A 17,982-nucleotide genomic window follows, 5' to 3' on the forward strand; every position below is an offset into this window, starting at 1 on the left:
CGCAGTGCCCACGCAGTGCCAATCCAGCGAGGTTACCAGTTGTTACGGAAGTTTGACTCTTTAGCACACGTTAGAGCCACTTATGCTTTTCAGCTCTGGAAGTTTCTGGTTCACTCCCCCGTGAGTTAGCCAAGATGGCGGCCATCACAATGGCCGCCTGGCTAGCACCCGGTTCTAGACCAGCCCCCCTTGGTGCTAGGTGCTGTACAAACACAGAATGTCCCTGCCTCAAAGAGCTGGTCATCTAATTAGTGAAAGGGATAAGAGTGGCTAAGCCAGGACAGTTATTTCTGGGTTAACAAGAAGCATCTCTCCTCTCTGCAGAGCGCCTTCGAATTCCTCCTCTCTGACCGACGACGGCCCCAGAGCTTCCCACCCCCATGCTCACCACAAACTGCCCCCTCTGCTGATCCCCACCCCGCTTAGGGTGACCACTCGGCCCCTCACTTCATTGGTTTGTCCCTTCCGGTGACCACTCGGCCCCTGTTTCTGGAATGTAGGTAGTTGTGTTGCATACACGAGGGCGGTAGAAATGCAGCTGGGAGAGAACAACACATGGTGTGCTGAGGGAAATGGTGTTCCCCGACAACGCCCCTTGAAGTGTCGCCCTGTGTAAGGCGTTGGCCACGCCCCCTCGCTATGGCGCTCCTGTGTGCACAGGAACTGGAAGGGGAATTAACGTTCCGAGGAGGGATCCTGGCCCTTCCTGCAGACCACAGGCAATTAAGTAGGCCTGGGCAGCAATGAAACAGTCTATTGCCCCCGGCCCGGTGGGGCATGCTAGCCATCTAGAGCCCAGGCCCTCAACACAGGCTGCACTAGCCCATTCAAAGCCCTGGGTAATTACTCGGGGGGCTTCCCTCGGGTGTCACTCCTGCTGGCTCAGATGTGCATCTACATGAGCAGGAGTCGCGCCACAGGAGTGAGCCCCACCCAGTGCACAGAAGGCCCTGCCTGCCATTTCAACCAGCCACTTACAGCTCCTGAACCTAGCTAGACAAGCCGTCCCCGTGACGGACGTGGCCAGGGCCTGGGACACAGTCTGACCCAGTCTGTCCCCTGCCGATGATGCTACGGCTTGTGACATTACAGGCAGGCACCTGCGGCAATTACGGCCTGCGCCGCCGGGCTGGGGAGCCTCGTTCATGTCCTGCTGCCAGCGTCACTGGGCTGATTTGTTCTGATAAGGCACCAAAGGCCTCACAAACAGGACACGCGTGACCCCCACCCTGCCTGCCCGCCCCTGGGTCTGGCGTTAATAAGCAGAGCCCGCGAGAGGCAGGCAATGTCCCTGGGAGGCAAGAGCTGTCCAAACCGGTTCTCTGTGCCCGCCACGACGGGCACATTGTAAGGACAGCGGGCAGGGTGGGGCGCGCCGTAAAGGCAGCTGTCCTGGAAAAAATGCAAGGTCATTAATCTGAGCCACACGCCCGGCGAAGAGCCGTCCCCTGCGTTCCTTGCTCTCTGCCGTTGTCGGCCCCATCCTCTCTGGGCATCAGAGCCAACTTTCCAGGCTCCGGCCAGAGAGATGCTCACCGCCACCACTGGAGCCTGCACTGCGCCCATCCTCTACCGAACACGCCCGAGTGGCAGCCCAGCTGCTGAAGCAGGCTGGCGCACGGGAGGTGGGCAAGGCCTGGCGCACCCATCACCAAGGCTGGAGCGTCAGAGCTGGGACCAACAGCGGGGGCTGGGAGCTCGCTGCCACGGGGCACTGGCACAGTGTGCTGGCGGTGGGTGTACTGGACTTTCGGCTATGCCCAAACCAACCGGGGAGGCATGAGCAGGGGCCGTTCTGCGGGGCACTGCATGGGCTGTGGCTGGGTATTGTGGGCACGCTTGTGACCGGCAGCCTTAGACAGGGTGTCATAAGGATGTCCCAGCCCTGTGATCCTGGAGAATGAATTCCGGCGGGCGATCCCTGCAGAGCAAGGCGAGGCGGGGCGGGGCATGGGAGCAGGCCAATGGGTGGCAAGCCAGAGTGAGCAAAGGGGGCTGAATTCTTCTCTGACCCCTGCTCCTCCCAGAGCAGGTTGCGTTGGGGGGTTGATGGCCATTGAATGATCACTGAGGTGGGGATCTCTGCCCTACCCCAAAGGAGGGGAGTTCCCGGGGGCAGGGCTGGCTGTTGAGATTCACTGAATGAGCAGAGGGAGGGTGTTGTCCATCTCGGGAGCAGATCCATCGAGGTCAGAGGCGAGGTGCTGTGGGAGGAAGCCCAGAAGACCAGGAACCCTCAGTCCCTTGCTTAGGGTGCCCCATATGTTATGGGCACTGAACCTCTTTGTAACAGACGGGCAGTGTTTGGCTCAGGCATCCCTGCTGATACTAAGCTCTTATCATCCAGAGATCTAAATGTAAGGTCAGTATCATTATTCCCATTTTACAGATGGGGAAATTGAGGTGCAGGGAGTGGAAGGCGGGAGTGGTTCTCAATGGACAGAGGACCTGGGGTGCGGGCTGAGCAGTGCTGAGGGAGGAGCCCTGGAAGAAGCTATGCCTGTGGTGAACATCTGAGCTGAGTTTTGTCATCTGATTGGCAACCTCTTTGTCAAGAAAGACTCAAGCCCCAGAAAGGGAGAAGTTTGGTCTGTACCTCATGCAGGGAGCAGGTTGGAAAGGGCTCAGAGTCTTAAAAGCTGAGACCGACACGAGCCAAACTTAAGCAGCCTTCGGGTTAATCAAAGGGGGAAGTGTCTGGCTGCTGACTCCCCAGAATTACCACACTCAGGATCTAATGCAGCCATTAAGGCGCAGCTGCCCACCGCACTGGCCCTATTTGTCTCCAGCCAGGGAGCTGGAAGGAAAGGGAGGCCGTTTATAGCAGGCGAGGAGGCTCCTGACAACTAGCCATAATGTTGTATTGACGGAACAGAAGCAGCCGCCAATATTTATTGCTGCTCCTTCTTCTATGAATAAATAATGAGCCTATTAAGCACCAGTCACTTTCGGACGCTTGTTAGAGCCGTAAGGAGCAGCTCTGCCTCGGCTTCACGTTCTGCCCTGCCGAGCAGCCCAGCCCATCGCCCCTGGGAACCCAGCGCTCCCAAGCCCCGAAACACACTCAGCCATGACTAAAACCCTGCATTCAGCTGGATCAGGCTGGCTTTTGTCCAGAGGAAGAGGACCTGGGGCTGGACAGAGATGGGCCAGGGCCCCACGGCACACAGCAGATGGGCACGGCGGGCTGGGAGCAGCCCAACCTGGCACTGCAGCGGCCGGGCATGGCCTAGGGACCCGCAGCGCAGCAGCATGGTCTCGCTCGCGTCGCGAGAAGGTCGTGTGGCCCGGCGAAGGGGGGCACGGCGCGAGCCAGCAGCCGAGTGGCGCAGCGCGTCGGGGCGACGCGGCGCAGGGATGGGGCATGGCCGTGCCCGGGGCGGTACCGATGCTACTTGGAGAGGAGACCTCTGAGGTCAGTCCCGGGGGCGCTGGTGGCTGCATAGCTTGCAGGGCGTCGGCAGCCACCTCCCCAGAACGAACCAGGCCCCGCTTGGCTGCCTGCCCCACATCCCCCTAGTGACGCCAGCTCCTGGCTCTGCACCAGCCCCATCGCCGCACGGGCCAGTGTGATTTGCGGGGAGGGCCTGCGAGGTCTCCCTCCACCACGGCCTCGCACCCCTGGGCCAAGCCCTGCATTCGCCACAGGTGCTCCCTGTGCCGTTTGCTTGAGAGCTTCCCCCGTCCCCGCTGAATTATTTAAGGGCCTTAATGTCTGACAACAGCTTAAATTCCCCCAATCTCCTGCTCTGAAGATCCGCTCCCCTTTCGCTGCCAGCGCTAGCGCAGAAGTGCCGAGGCCTGCGCGAACCCGATCGGGGGAGAGAATCCCCCCGTGGTCTCCGGGAGGCAGATTAGCTCACGGCCACCTCCCCGTGACCTTCACCCCGCGCCCGGCACCGGAGCTGCGTGGCACTCCCAGGGCTCGGCTTTGGTTTCCTACCAAGTGGGCTGGCTGGCCCTGTCCCCTCCCCAGCAACTGCTGTGGAAAGCAAGGGTGGGGGGGAGAACAAAAGGGCCGGGAGGTGACCAGAGCGGAGCTGCTCCTTTCTCAACCGCTGGCGCCTGGAAGAAGGACGTTTAGGAAGCAATCTCCCCAGGCGCACCAGGAACGAAAGACTGGCACTAGCCGGGGTTGCCCAGAGCCATGTGCGGGCAGCACGCCAGGGAGCAGGGGGAAGCGCTAGGGGAGAGGGAAATAGCCCCACCCAAGGCCCTGGGGCTCTGCCTATCCCACTGGGGAAGAGATCCTCCATCCTGCTCCAGCCCCCACCACGCGGGGCCGGCACAGCATCTTTGGCAAGGGTGGGGGGCAGGAATCCCCCCAGCGTGGCCAGGTGCAGGTGTGAGCGGGGCAATGGTCCCGCTGTTGTGCAGAATTTTCCTGGCTCACACACTGCCCAGGGGCGTTGGCTAGCAAAAGGATCTGAGTCCTCGCCCCCACTCCCTTTACCCAGAGGCCGGCCTGACCTTGAGGGCTCCCCTCCCGCTCTTCTGTGTGACGGGGTCCCTGTAACCCCGACTAGGCTGGGCCCAGGACTCCTTGGGGCTCGACCCACAACCGTGTCGTGGTCCCTTAGGACCGGGGCTGGGGTGTCCCCACTCCGGGGAGGGCGGGGGTGTCTCTCCAGGCTGGACACTTCCCCGACTCACTGAGCGATGCTACGGTCCAAAGCAAATGCTTGTTAATTAAGCAGCTATCAATAACGAGCTGAGGAAAAGATGGGAGAGGTTAAAGGAAAACATCTAACGCTGCCCCGGCACAGGAACACCACCACACAGCGTCTCTGGGGTGTGAGGGACGCGCTCAGGCCTGGTCCTGCAGCACTAGGGGATTCTGGGCTGCCCGTAGCCAGTCCTGGGTGGGGCATACATTTAAACCCCAGGTCCAGAGCCGTCTCCGCTCCCTCTCCCCTGCACCCGCCGGCAACGTGGCGCCCCATCGGAGCCGGCGCCCAGCTCCCGCGGGATGGCAGCGCAGCAGAGGGGAGCATAAGTGGAACCCCCGACGCCCCACGCAGGGAGGGCGGAAACGCTGGGTCCCCGCAGCGGGCGGCCCACCAGAGCCGGAGCAGAAAGCAAAGAGGCCTGGGTGAAGCAAGCGCAGTCGGACAGCTCTGTGGGACCGCCCGGGCTGGCTCCAGGGGCCCTCCCTGTCCATGGGGACCTGTTGCCAAAGGGGGCTGGACCCATCCCCACATCACTGCAATCCTCCAGGCAGGGGAACTATCCAGCATCTTGTGATCAGCTTCCCCTGGCGTCTCCGCTGGGGGGTCCCGTTTTCTTGCGTCACCCACCACAGGCTCTGAGAATGAGCCCTCCGACCTCAGCTGCGGTCACTCCAGTCTTGCTGCGGGGGGCAGGGCCCCGGGACTCACAGGGGCCAGCCCCTCGCAGCTTCAGAGAGAGTGGAAACGCCGCCAGTCCTGGGCCAGGTTTGACAGCCGGGAGGAGATGCTCCCTCTGCGCTGCAAGGGGCATTGCACCCGGCTGAGGGCGGTAGCTGGTTTCGCCTGCAAAAGGGAAGGGTGGTCTAGTGGTTAGGGCACTGCCCTGGCAGTAAAGAGGTGCGGGGTCAGTTCCCTTTTCTGCATAGTCCTGCACCGGTCATGTCATCTCTCGGCCTCAGTGTCCCATCTGTGGAAGGGAGGATGCTAATCCTTCCTCGTCTGTCTGGCTTGCCTCCCCAGGCTGGGAGAGACACTGTGTCTATCAGTGTCTGGGCAGCACCTGGCGTAAGGGGGCCCTGGTCCTGGCTGGACCTCTAGGCACTACAATAAGACGTCTAATAACTGTCAGTGCCTGCGATGAACTGACGAAAAGCCTGGCGCTAACGAGATCTTGCCCAGACTAGCTTGGGGCAGCAGAGCTGGCTGCTGCATGCGTCGGAGGAGCAAACCGTGGCTGTCCTGGGCAGCAATGACGTACGAAGAGACCCCAGCCCTGGGCCAGATGCTTTGGGGATGGGACACAGCCCAGCCTGCTCCTAGGCCAATGGTTTATCAGTTCCCCCTGACTCAGGCCCCTTTTGCAGCAGAGGGAGAGTTTTGCCGGAGGGCTGGAGCTCCATGGGAACTGGACAGTTGCCGGCTGAAGTATAAGCCGCCCCCTCCCCCAGCCCTCTGCCGGCATCACGCCCGTGTAACGGGATCCGTGCATCGCTCAGGCCAGGCTGGGCCCTGGGAGCATGGAACGCTCGCCCGTCCCGTCCCCCCGGGCCCCGGCACTCTGCTTCTCACGGCGGACTCAGCGTTTCCAGCGCAGGCTGTGGTGCGCTGAGTGGCAAGCCAGCACCTCAGGAGCATCCCGCAGGGCCGGAGGGCGGGACAGGAGCCCACAGAGGAGCTCAGGCGGCAGGAGCCGGCACTGGCGAATGTCCGGCAGTGTGTTATCAACAGGACGGGAGCCACGTTCTGGCTCATGCAGACAGGCGCTGTCTGGGGTTCCCAGTTATACCTCTGCCGACGCCCTTTCGACCCAGCTCAGTCCCCTCCCTATCCCCCCTGGGATGTCCCCCCTGGGCTGTCCCCACTGCCCCGCTCTGCCGATGCCCCTCAACCCCGACCCGCAGCCCCTTTGCTAGGCCACTCCTGGGCTCCCCGCCCCCCTGCCCCAGCTCTGCCAGTTGCTTCCACTGATATGAACCAAGTCGGGCCCGTGTCGCTGGCTTTCTCTGGGCGGTCGAGCATTTCCCCACCCCACCGGTGGGGGGATGGATGGGAGTGGGACAGGGGCAGCCCCACACCGGACTAACGCGGAGTCTGGAGGTTGGGACCGAGGGCGCTGGCAGGACTGGCGGGGTGGGAACTCTAGGGCTGGAGTCCCGGCGGGGCTGCGGGTCGGGACGGCGGGGTGTCAGCGCAGACCACAGGAGTCAGCGCCCGTGAAGTGCCCGGCGGCCCTGGAATGAAGGGACCCGCCGAGGGCAGGGCTGTTGTTTTCCCTTCCCCCGGGGAGCAGGTGTCAGGAGCCCTGGTAGATACACGCAGGCCCCAGGGACCAGCCGCACGGCCTGAGTCTTGCATTGACGGCCCCGGCCCGGCCCTCGTGTGCTGGAGTCACGGGCAGTGAGCCGCACGCTCTTGTGCAGCGCTCACTGAGGCCCGCCACTGGAGGGAGACAGGGCCTCGTGCACCAGGCCGTGTTCTGCGTCTGCCAGAGCGCGCAGGCTGCGGGGAGGAAATCTGAGTTTCTCTCTGAACCAGGAGCCCGCCCCCGGCGGGGAGCGGATCTAGGAAGATGCGGGCAAAGCTCGACAGAAGTCTGTTGCACGGAGACCGGGGGCTGCTTCCTGGGACTGTCCCAAAATAGCCCCACCTTCCAGGGCGCTCTGCCCATCTCCAGAAGCTCAGGCGCAATCTGACTAAGATTTGAGATCAGCAGCAGCGCTGGGACCCCCGACTCCCCCAGGCTTTGCCGCTTGCGCCTACGGGCCGTCCTGTCCTTCCCTCTCAACCCCAGCAGAAGATGGGGGGGACAGGCCCACAGGGGCAGGATGCAGGGTTCCCATCCTCTCGTCTCTTGTGGCACCTGCTGTCCCACTCCACCCCCTGCATCCACAGGTCCCTCTTACCTCTGCCATTCCCCGCTCAGCTTCCCGCATGTCTCAGTGCCGCCGACGCAGTGCAGGGACTGCTGGTGAGCAGAGCCGTCCATTACGCGTCCCAGCACCTTCCCCATTACAATCCATTTAATAAGCACTTAATATCTTAATAAACTTTTACTAGATACATTAATGACGGCGCCTGGAACTCAGGATTCTGCCTGCTCAGTGGATAATTCCTTCTCTGTGAGTGAGCTTTAATCAGTCAGGTTATAATTTATTAACATGCAATAAATATTTTATTTTCCGAGAGTGGAAATTCTTACTGACATTCTTCATGTCGGTTGAACGGCCGGGGAATCCTGCCACGGCACTGGCATAGCGGGATCCAATGGCTGGAAGGTGAAGCTAGACAAATTCAGGTGCAAGAAGGGACACATTTTTACCAGTGAGGGTAAATTCGCCATTGGAACAACTCACCCAGGTTTGATTTTGGGGGTCGTGATTCATGATTCTAGAATGCATGGGGGTGGCCAGGCCGGCTTCGCCTCTGCCCCCTGCAGGGGGATGAGAAATGAACCCCCCCCTCCACTCACCCATATGAGGGGCACATTCAGGAGGGGACGCAGGTGTCTGACAGAAGAGGCCTCCAGCGGCCTGTGACACTTTTTGGGGTACCAGGTTTGTGAGTCGCCTGCCTCCGGCAGGAAGGATGTGACACAGAGGCTGACTGGCGGCTCACTGCTCTGTGTCAGCATCTTGCATCAGGCCCGACAACCTCACTACACCTAACACTGCTCTGCCGGAGCATTTATCTCTAAAGAATGTCGTGTGAGGTAGCGTATCAAAGCTTATATCACACTGGTCATCATGAGCATGGCAAGATGAACGCACGGGTGTTATTCAAGAAGCTATATGCATGCACGAAAAGTATGTTGCGACCATGCAACCAGGCGGGGTTGATAAACAAGTTTTTCCCAGCCAAAGGAAAACCAATTTACCTGTTTGCCTAGATCTCTGATATAAAGGAAGCAGCATGAGTCAAACCCAATGAGAATTCATTTGCTTCTGTCGTCAACAGGAAGCACAAGTTAACAGGAGGAGGAGACAGTAGCGTGGTGCTAGCGTACTGGAGCGCAAGGTAGCGGCGAAGAAGGATCTTATCTGGGGTCCACTTCGAAAAAGGATGCATTTCAAAAGTGTGCTAGCCTATGCAAAGAGAAGGAGAGGATAACCTTTGTTATCCATCATTCAGGGAACAAATAAGACAGTGCTTTTGGGATCCTGGCCCTGGGGGCTGATGACGCTGAGCTGTGACTTTACATGCGAGACTCACCTTAGACCAAGATTTCAGCCTGTTAGAGGTTCTGTTTAGTCTCTTAGAAGCATGTTATGCTTTTGTTTTATTTGTAAGCATCACTGCTTCCATTAGCCTTCCTCAATCATCCCTTAAATCCCTGGATCTCGCTTCGGGGTTAATAAACTTCTTCTCCTTTTACTTTAATATCATAGCACATAGCGTGTGCCGTCTCGGTGGGATCAGGTACGGCGTGTGTACGCTGACTCTTTGGAGGCAGGGGATGGAGTAACTACCGGGAGGGTCCAGTGACGGGACGTTCAGGACCTGCGGTACGCCCAGTGTTGACCCGCAAGGCCAGTTCCGGGTTGGCAGAGTCCTGAGACGTTTGTCTGGGGTGGCTAACAGGGGAGGAGACAAGTCTCTCATCGAGGGGGGGTAACATGGTGACCCATGGTTCTGGACACCCCAAGAAAGTGTTACAAGGGAGTTTTGCTTGCGCTGGCTGGGTGTCGTCAGCCACTCCAGCCCTCTCCTCTGGGCTCCCAGCCCCTCTTTCGCACTGCCCCATACTGATGAAAAGAGAGGCTCGGGGAGCCCTTCTGTTGGAGTGACTGCTGCATCCACAGGGGGACGCCCCAGCCAGGAGATCTTCACCCCAACCCTACCGAGAGAGTGGCCAACAGCTGGGGCAAGCCAGACACTGAGCCTGACTTAGTTACTCAGCCAGAGCGCTTTCTCAAAACCCACTACACGAGCGCTGTGCCGCTGGCAGCACTTACCCGCCCTCCGCGGCCCGGGAAGGGGGGACCCTCGAAGGCGTTGGGGCATTTGCTTTCCTTTTGATCCTTGGCCGGAGAGACTTAAGAAGACTGCAAGGGCACGGCTCCCTTGCCAGTTCATGGGGCAGGTTCTCCCGCTAGCGGGGATTAAAACCTCGGGGAGGCTCTCTTCCAGTCCCCCTGTGGTATCCAGCCCCCGATCGCTGCATACCCCCAGAAATCCCAGATCCGCCACTCCCAAAGGAACAGCGCCCCCCAGTCCAGCCGTAGCCCACCGCCCCTGTATCACCCGCCGCATGGGAGTTCAGGGACTGTAAAACCAAAGGGAAGGTCTTTAAGAAAGAACAGAGATTCCAACAGCAAGAAGTGTGAGTGATGGGAGCAAATGGTTACATGCAAACCACAAGCCAGCGCTCACACCTACTCCTGGTTACCTTTCCTAGCAAAGAGAGTCGATCCTCACCCCAAAGTTCAGCCTTTTGCAGCACATGCTAGGTCCACGGAGCCAGGACCCAATTTGCACGGGGCGCCCCTGCTGTCTCACGGTCCTGCCTCAGCGAATGGCTCCAGAGTGTCGTCCTCTGCCCCGTGACATCCTGAACAAGCCTTTTGTGATAGGGCGCTCTCCTCGCTGTCCTAAAGTCCTTCTCGCTGCCGGGTGGTTTCAAGGTTTGTAGCTTGTCTTGAATGGTTTTCCAGGGATGTTTCTGGCCTGGAGCAATTGTGGGCAGTTGGGCAATGCACCACACAACCAGCTAACCAGGATGCCAGACAGGATCATGCCTTGGCACACACTGGCTGCATCTGCAGGGCTGGCTGGTGGAAAAGCCATCTCATTCTATGGGCACTGAGCACATCTGATCTGGGTCACTGGGACTCAATCCACCTGGAGCCCTCACAGAGTGCCGGTGTCCGGAGCAGAACCTCACTTTCATGCTCAGAGGGTAGAGATGGCAAAGAGGCCATCGAGTTCTCAACCTCTTCTCGTCATGCGGGACTGGTCCACACGCTCTCAACGGAGCTGCTCGGGAAAATGGGGGCGGGTGGGGGGAATTTTCTATGACAAAGTCTGGCAGAAAGGAGCATTTGTTCATTTTCAGCACAATTTGCAGTGGAAAAATGTTGCCCGTTTGTCAAAAAGCCAAAATTCTTCCAGCTGAAAGATGCCAAAAAATCGAAAACATCTTCAGCCGGTAACTGCAGAAAGCCTCCTCCCCTCCCCCAAACAGCGGTTTTCTCTCTTTCTTTTTCTGATGAAAAATCAAACATTTCCAAGGAAAGCCGAGCCCATCTACGAAAATGTTCATTTCATCTAAGACCCAACTTTCCAACGGGAAAAATGCTTTGATGGACATTTCCTGAATGGCCTGAATTCTCAGTGCATCACCCGGTGTGGCTGTAAATGTCTCCAGTGACGGTCGTTCTGATGTTCCCTTGGTGTCTTGAGTAGCAGGTCTGGAGTGCTTAGAGATCTGTGGAGGGTGCTAGAGAGCTGCAAGCTGTTATTAAGCAGCAGGGATCATATTGGCTCAAATCTCTTTTGCTGGACTCCTGTCTCCAGCACCCAGCCTTCCTAGGAGCCTCTGCCGTGCCTTAAATACACAGCATTTCAGGTTCAATGCACCACAGGTTGGGGTCGCCGATGCATGGTACACACGAGGCTCCCCCTGCATAGTAACTGAGCCTCCCATCCAGCCTGCCCATCTCTGATCCTCAAGGTCCTTTTTAACTAGCTGGTTTCTCCCCAAATGAGTATCAGGCAGGAGCCTTTTGACCGGCTCCTGGCAGAAATCAGCAGCAGCAGCAGTCCCGCATTATCCCCCATCTCCTCGCTTCCCGGCGGCCTCCATTGGTTGTTTTTTCTTGTTTATTCCGCCCGGTGGTAGCTACACTTATACAAAGCTCCTGGTGCTTCTCTTTTCACTGCCCAGCTCCGTGTTCTGGGCTTCCCAGGGGTTAGCCTGAAAGGCTCTTCCAATCCCTCCCCAGCTCCAAGAACATTCAGCACCAGAATCTGGACCTGTCCCCTCTGTGGTAAAAAACTGCTTTTCATGCTTGAAATACAAGCCAGGCCAAGAGGCAGAGCTACTGACACCCCGTCCTGTTCCACAAAGGCCTTATGAGAAGGTAGGCGCTGACTTATTCACCTGGCATTCAAAATATTACCTAACAGTCACCGATTATTACTCACTGTATCCAGAAATTTGCACACTGCCCGGAACTAACAGTACGTCAGTGATCGCTGGCATGAAAGGAATTTTTCCAGACATGGAATTCCAGATGAGGTCTTTAGTGATAACGGGTCACTATTTTCCAGTGCAGAGTTTAGGCAATTTGTCTCAAATTGGGATTTTCATCACATAATTGCCCCCAATCAAATGGACTGGTGGAAAGGTCTATACAGACAGTAAAAAACCTGACAAAAAAGACTTTTGGCAGTGGGGGTGATATGTACAGAGCATTGCTGGTCTACAGAAGTACACCCGTGGAGAATGGCTTTTCTCCAGCTCAGCTGTTAGTGGGAAGAAGGATCAGATGTAATTTACCTCTTGCTGTGATCTCAGAACGAGGCAACCATTTGGAAGATGAACGAAAATCACAAGTGGAAGCAGAAATATTATTTCGACAGAAGGGCCCGTGATCTCCCATCTCTTAACCCAGGTGAATCTGAGGAATCACACCTCTAATACTTGGGGCCAAAAGGGTATCATTAGAGAACAGCTGCATCCACAGTCTTATGTGGCCCAGACAGACCAAGGGACACCTTTCGACGTAATAGACGGGATCTACGAGTTATCCCAGAGAGTTCCAACACCATGAAAGTGGAGGTAGATTCCAGCATATCTCCTCTGACTGATCCGGTATCATCAATACATGGTGAGAGAACCCAGACTCGAATGAAGGGCTGGTACTGAGAAGATCTAACTGGGTGATCAAACGGCTGGAAAGACTCATAGAGACTTGCTAGGATATGTGAGGAAAGTGGTGGTATAGACTCACTTGGGAGTGATGTGCTCACCTCCCTAGGTAGCTGACAAGTTGAGTTTATGGAATTCTACAATGCATGTGTTATTAGATAGTTGTTATGTGTTATTAGATGTCAGTGCAGGCGTCATTAGATAGTTTTTTAAGGGTTAACTTGTTCTCCTTAGGAGGGAAGATGTAGAGATATGCTTGTAGAAGATGGAGATTTAGAGACGCTCCCTAGCATAGGCCAGTGGTGTGTGAATTGGGAGATGCGCCCTACATCAGATCTAAGGTGGCGGCTCCCAGCTGCCCAGCTGGGATTCACTCCTGTCTGTGTTACTAAAGTTCTGTTCCTCACTCATTCGATAGTTTGTTCTTTAATGAGCCCTCAAGATCGTTACACCCTCCCTCTTCTGGGGAGCTCACCTGGAAATGAACAGGAGCATCTCCACTGGCCCATTTGAAATATACACACAGGGCTTGGTCATGTGAGGTGCTGATGCTGGCAAGCACCAGATCCCTGATCCGGCATAGCGCTGCCTTACATACGTGCTTCAGTTTAGGCACAAAAGTTGCCTCCCTGATATCCAGGAGCCCACCCAGGTGCTTAAAACAAAGCAGGTGCTTAACGTGCAAGGTCACCCACAGAGTACAGACCCAGCTGGTGGGAGAGACAGTTTCTCCGGCTCTCTCGTGCTGGCCGTGTCGAGGTGAGGGTGAAACCAAGCAGTCTGCTGCATCACAGAGACCACGCCCAGCTAAAGAGCGCCGGTCAGCGGGAATGGAGAGACCTGGCTCCAAAGCGCCCCCGGTGCCAGTGATGAGCTCTCCCAGCGGGGAAGGTTTTGCAGGGCGCTGGCTGGCTGGACAGTCTCTGCGGTCCTGGATGTCACACCTTGCTGGCCTAGAGCCGTAGGCACCAGAAGCCAGTGTGGGCTCAGAGAGCTGGGTGGATGAGCGGAGGAGTCTCCATCTAAGTCCTGGGGAGCAGACAGCAAGGGCACCGGAACGTTGTACAAGTGGGGGGGACCCAGGTCAACGTGCCCCCCTCCCTCTCTGCAGCTGCCTTCTCCGCTGGTGCCACAGTAACCCCTGGTGGGTGAATGGTGTAATTGCAGCCCTCCCAGCAGACTATTATTCTGCGGAGGTGGTGGGGAAATCTTCAGGGGACATGAATTCTGCCCTTATGTTTCTTTTGTTAAAAAGTGGGGAGAAAGGCCCTTGCATTTTAAAAGTGGGGGACCCTGACACCCCACCCTGTCCGATTCTGGCGCTGGTGACAAGCACTCCCAGCTCCCTCCAGCTAGAGCCCTTTCTGGCAATCTCAGCAGAGGGCTGGGACCCAGATGGGCTCTGAGGGGGAGGGGGTGAAGTCCCTTCTCACCCCTTAGAACTGGCCTCTCCAAGGCTGGATGGGGGCAGGTGGGGGATGCGTGCACTGCCACTGTCAATCCAGGCTCTGGAACCACAACGGGATCAGCCAGCACCTTTCTCCCAGTGGGGAATTCAAAGGGGTTGTCCTGTAATTCACCACATCCCAGGGACCCAGGCTTTACCTGCCCCAGAGGTGCCAGCCAGTGGTTGCTGCGCTGGAGGGGGGGGGAAGAGCCATTCCCATGCTTTGTTATCATCAGACCCTATGCAGACTCTCAGACCCCTTATGGAAACCCGCTACAGAACTTCATGGAGACTGATACCCATTCTACAGGTGTTTGTTTTTTTAAAAGGCAGCCCATGGCATTTCATAGTGAACTATATCCCTAGGTGTGGGCTACAGAACTCTACTGGCTAGGTCCAAACAAGATCTCATCCCCTATTAAATTCTGCTGGAATGTAGAGTCATTTCTAGGAGACCCCTGTTAACTCCATACCTATTATTTTCTACAGGACTTTTCCATAAGGGAAAGCACCGATATTGGAATATGCAGGGTTCTTGTAGCTAGTCACTATCATGGATGGAACAGAGACACTGGATTTATGGTTTATTACAACAATCTATAACCCGCTAACGACGCCCCTTTATTCCACCTACCCCCCCAGCTTCCCCCCCCCATGACTGGAGAAGTGTTAACTGGCCACTTCACCTTGAATGGTCCCTTGAAATACATGCTAACAACTTATTCCAAACAAGCTGTTCCACCTTGTATTTAGCTGTGACATTCTCAGTACATTTCCCAGAAGCCTTGTCTCTGTCACCAACAGAAGTCGCTCCAATAACAGATAATACCTCACCCGCTTGGTCTCTCTAGATACCAGAATAGAGCTTTTACTATGGTACGTCACTGGATCAAGACCACTCTAGGTACGGAACAGAGTCTTCCATATGAGTTACAGGTTTCCAGATGTGCCACAGAGCCTTAGGGGTGTATTACAGAGCCTTCCAGATGTGCTCCAGAGCTGCACTATAAGACAAGGGTGAGAAGAATGGGTGCCAGTGGAATAGAGACTTCTGGGAAGGAATCATTATCCTTCATGGAGCTGAACGAAGGTCTTTTCTACATGGAGAAATTGACTAGAATAGCTATTTTAGACTAGCTGCTGGCGTGGACACTCAGGTTCGTACCCAGGGGCTGAGCTGGGCTTGTACTAGGTGCGCTGCTGTTTTCACTGCTGTTGTCACCCATGCTGCCTGGATTCAAGCGAGCTCAGGTCGGCTAGTTCATGCACAGCTTCTGTTGTGCAGACGTTCTCTGAGTCATAAGAAGAAGAGGTGATCGCGCACTGTACAGAGGCCAGTCTCCTGAGGGCTCCTGGGACTTGTTAGTGGAATTGCATTCTGAAATATTCATTCCCCAAACCATGGGATAAACCCTGTTTATTCTCTGGCTGAGTTGCCGACCCCTAGGTTGATGATCTGTAGCCTGTCTCTGGACTACGCCGCACTCTTAGATTACAGCAGCCCCCGGAGCTGGGTGGAGGGATTAGAGGGAAAAGCCCTTTGGACTGGCAAAGGGCAATTTTAGTGCTCTGTAGAGCAGCAGAGTCCCGGATCTCAGAGGCCGTGAGAAACGAAGGCAAATGTCGCTGCCTCCCAGTGTGAGCCAGACAAGTCAGGCTTCCTACGTCCACTGCTTCCTGCACCGGGCCAAGGATGGCAGCTGAGTCAGGCAGGAAGGAGGACCACCACGCATGGAAACAGAGAGACGAGAGCAGAAAGTAGCATGGCCAACCCCAGCTGTTCAAAAACCACCAGTTGGGCTAGAAAACCACCAAAAAATCCCGAGATTGGCTTAAAAATCCTGAGTTCTGGGAACAAAAGGACCATGGCGGAGTTCTTCTTACTTGCTTTCTGGGTTTTGAGCCAGCCGGGGGTCCCCTTTCCCAAGGTTTTCTCCACAACTGTAGGCCATACTTTTCTTTGAAATGAAAGCAGAGGTTCTCACATGGTTCCAGGAGCCGGGCCTTTATGGGAACCCCCAGACACCACCAGATTCATGACAAAACCACCAATCCCAGCTCTCCTCACCCAGAGGCTGCCGCGGACTCGTAAGCCTCCATGCAGGGACTGGCCTCTAGAGGGGGACAGGGAGCCACATGGCGTGAGCATGAGTTACACACAGCGAGACAGACTGGGTGAAACTGACCTTGTTCGGACTGGTTTAGCCAGTGCCATGTGCTGGGGGCTGGCGATGACCCCAGAGGAGACAAATGCTCCTGCTTCTCCTTATGATTCTGGAGAGAGGCGTCGGTATGGCCGAGAGAGCTCTACAGCCTGGGCCATGGACTCCGAGCCGAGGAAGGCTAGTGAAAAGGGGAAGGATGTGGCAGCCCATAACAGACAAGGATTCCCAGCCCGGCCTTGTGGGGCGGCATCTTTCTGCCCTCTGTCCTGGAACTCAGGAGATGTGGTATAATCCTAGCTCTGCCATTGACCGGCTTTGGCATATCCCTTTCCCTCCTGCAACTCTGCTTTTCCTCCCACCCTGGATCTACTCAGACTGTGAGCTCTCTGAGGCAGGGACTGCCTCTCATTGCGTGTACGTGCAGCACCTAGCGCAATGGGGCCTCTGCGCTCTAATATAATATAACTGATAGCAGCAGCGCTAGCGTAAGAGAGGGGCGAATGGGCCCTTTATTTCCAGTGCTCGTCATACAACCCTTCAGAATTTCTCAGTGGCTGAATGACAACAAGCTAGAAGAAAAGGTGCACAAAGAGAGAGAGTTCGGCGTGAGTCCTCAGGCTACATTCATAAAAACAAAAATCCCAGGCTTCCAAACCCCTCAGCCTTGATGGATGGGAAATGCAAAGCAAACACTGTGCAGACTGGCTCTAAAATGCTCTCCCGTTAGCAGAAGATAGAATTCCACAGCATGTTGCAGTAAACTCCGCCAAGCCAGGAAGAATAGCTCCTGCCACGAGATCTGCCCGTCCTCTCCTCCTCACTGTCCAGATGCACTGCTTTTGCATCCTCACAACCAGAACAATAACCAAACCCCAACCCCTTCCCTTCTGCAATCGGTGCTTCCCCAACAAAAGCACACAAGCCATTATGCCCAGAGATGTAAACTCGATTTCAGCATCAGCAGCTTTTTTTCTCCCTGCTGCGTGTCTGCGTTGGGCTGGCTGCGGCTGGGAATATGTCATGTTTTTTACTTAGCTATGACAACTTCCCTTCGCTTCCCCGTAACTAGTCATAACCCTTCTTTATCCATTATTGAAGCAAGAGGAGCTCTCCAGCTGGAAGTGGGAGACGGAAATTTAAAGGGGATGGGAAATGCTTTGACAATCTGCAAAGATGCTTCGTGTTCTGATATTGTTTCCAGTAATAAAGGAAGGTTATTACAAAAAGCTATTACCACGTAAATACTCTGATAAACCCCAAATCCTCCTGCTGGGAGGTTTAATGTTATTCTCCAGAGCCTCTCTTTTACTGTGGTGTAGGTGGTATCTCTGATCAGTCCACCTGTAAGGGTTTCCGCACTATCAGATTGCATTTGTCATTCATTAGCGTTGGAGGGTTGTTTTTTTTTCTTTTTAAATCCCCCAGGTTTATTTTTTTTTTAAGTATTTTCTTCTAAAGAAGTGGCCTTAAGAGCCTCCGAATCTTACTGAGAATCAAATAAACCCAAGCATGATTCTATGGCATAAACAACTAACAAACGTTGGCAGCGATGCTTTCGCTTCAGAAGGGGAAGCATCCAAAGCCGCCGCAGGCAAGCGAGGGAGCTAACAGAGCCGCTGCTGCATAATCTCCGTCTTATTGACTTTTTTGATTCCAAGAAAGTATGGCTTTGGTGTGGGCCACACCAATTTTTTTTCAATTTTTCAGAACAGCCAGCAAACCGACATGTCAGTTATCCGCCCAGTTCTATCCAGCACGGATGGCAAAGGAGGAAGTCCCGCCCACAGCACTTTGGGAGGTCAGATATTCTGAGCATTTCTTCCCCTCTCA

This window comes from Emydura macquarii, unplaced genomic scaffold (genome assembly GCF_026122565.2).
Source record: "Emydura macquarii macquarii isolate MOO-44397 ecotype Brisbane River unplaced genomic scaffold, CSIRO-AGI_Emac_v2 contig_450, whole genome shotgun sequence".
Classification (NCBI taxonomy): Eukaryota; Metazoa; Chordata; order Testudines; family Chelidae; genus Emydura; species Emydura macquarii.